This window comes from Trichosurus vulpecula, chromosome 9, assembly GCF_011100635.1.
Source record: "Trichosurus vulpecula isolate mTriVul1 chromosome 9, mTriVul1.pri, whole genome shotgun sequence".
Taxonomy (NCBI): domain Eukaryota; kingdom Metazoa; phylum Chordata; class Mammalia; order Diprotodontia; family Phalangeridae; genus Trichosurus; species Trichosurus vulpecula.
In genome coordinates, this window is record NC_050581.1 from 127070317 (window position 1) to 127071779 (window position 1463).

Sequence of the window (1463 nt, forward strand, 5' to 3'; positions counted from 1 at the left end):
GTTCCATGTGCTCTGGCAAGCCCAGACAAAGAGCCAGAAGTGTCATGTGGTCAAGCAGGTCCAGGCAAAGACCTGGAATTGCTATGGAGGCAACAAAGGTGAGACCCCTCCTCCTGGCTCCACCCATATCTCAGATCCCTGAGTTTACCTCAGCAGGCCCTGGGCGTGGAGGTCCGAGGAGGGCCGGGGTCGGCTCTAACTTGCCCCTTAACAGGTGAGAGTGGCTATTAGGAATATGGGAGTTGTAGTAGAAGGAAAATAGGCAAAGGAATGAGGAGGAAGACAGAGAACAAGGGGCATGTGGAGATTTGGGAAGGGAGGGGGGTGGTGATGTAGCAAAAAGGTCCTATGATGTATAGGAATCTCAAAGGAGATTTTAAATCCCCAAGAAAATCTTGAATTTATCTTCGAAAGTTGGTCTTATAGGCCTCTCCTCCCGTAGCTGTACACCAAGATGGCAACCTCTCTCCTAACTCTTCTGCTTAGGTGGCGCTTGGGCCTTAAATCTGTCAGGGGTGTCCACTGTGTGCAGGCTACTCCCCAGACACTATGCATTGCTTCCTGAAGAAGAGTCTTCCATTCCTATCTCCCTCTATCAAGATGCTCCCAGGGAATAACTGAAGACATAAGAATACCTGACTTGATATGGTTCCCATCCAGGCTGACTATCGATGAAACCACAACAGTGGCATCCCACCACAGCGAACCCATAAGACATGCATTTGAGGGAACAAAGTTGCTGGGAACCCTTGCCCTATCTGTCAGGATCAGAAGCTCCATGTGGACTTTAGAAATGTGAAGCTCTTGGAGCAATTTGTCTGTGCTCACACAGGTGCGATCTTCCATACCCCATACACAGGTGTCTGTATGAAGCAGCATAAGAAACTGACAGAGGCTATCCTGAAGGCCAGAGACCATGGTTTTCTCAGTTACCACATCCCACTGGTACAGCCACAGGATACTGATTTCAGCAACTCCCATGGAGCTGTGGGCTGTACCCCGAAGGCTCCTGCCCTAGCTGCAGGTACCTCCTGGTATCCATGGTACAATTGGCAGCAGCCACCTGAGAGACAGCTGGCCCATCTTCAATGTCTATATCAAGACCACTTTAAGGAAGAGAGTGGACCCCCACCAGAGATGATGCCCATAGTTCCATCTCAAACTAACATTCTCATTGAAGGAGAGGAATCTATGAGTGTCCACTAGAAAGGAAGTGATGGATGTACTCTGTGGTGCTCCAGAGCTTAAGGATGGATGTTAGAAAGTCCTGATGCCTAAACTGAACTGATTCTTATTCATACCCTATTTAGAAATGGGTAGGATAATGGCAAGCTCTGACCTAGAGGAAAAGAGAAAACAGGGACAAGGTAAAATGAAACATTAGCAAGGTGGCTTTCATTTTTATGTTGTTGTTATTTTTTTTCCTTAATACACCACAAAATCAAAGTATTCACACTGAGGCA

General features: G+C 47.5%; 1 pseudogene; it reads left to right on the forward strand.

The window, feature by feature from the left end:
- Nucleotides 1-454: 454 nt before the first annotated feature.
- On the forward strand, nt 455-1206 carry LOC118832243 (annotated as a pseudogene).
- Nucleotides 1207-1463: the final 257 nt, after the last annotated feature.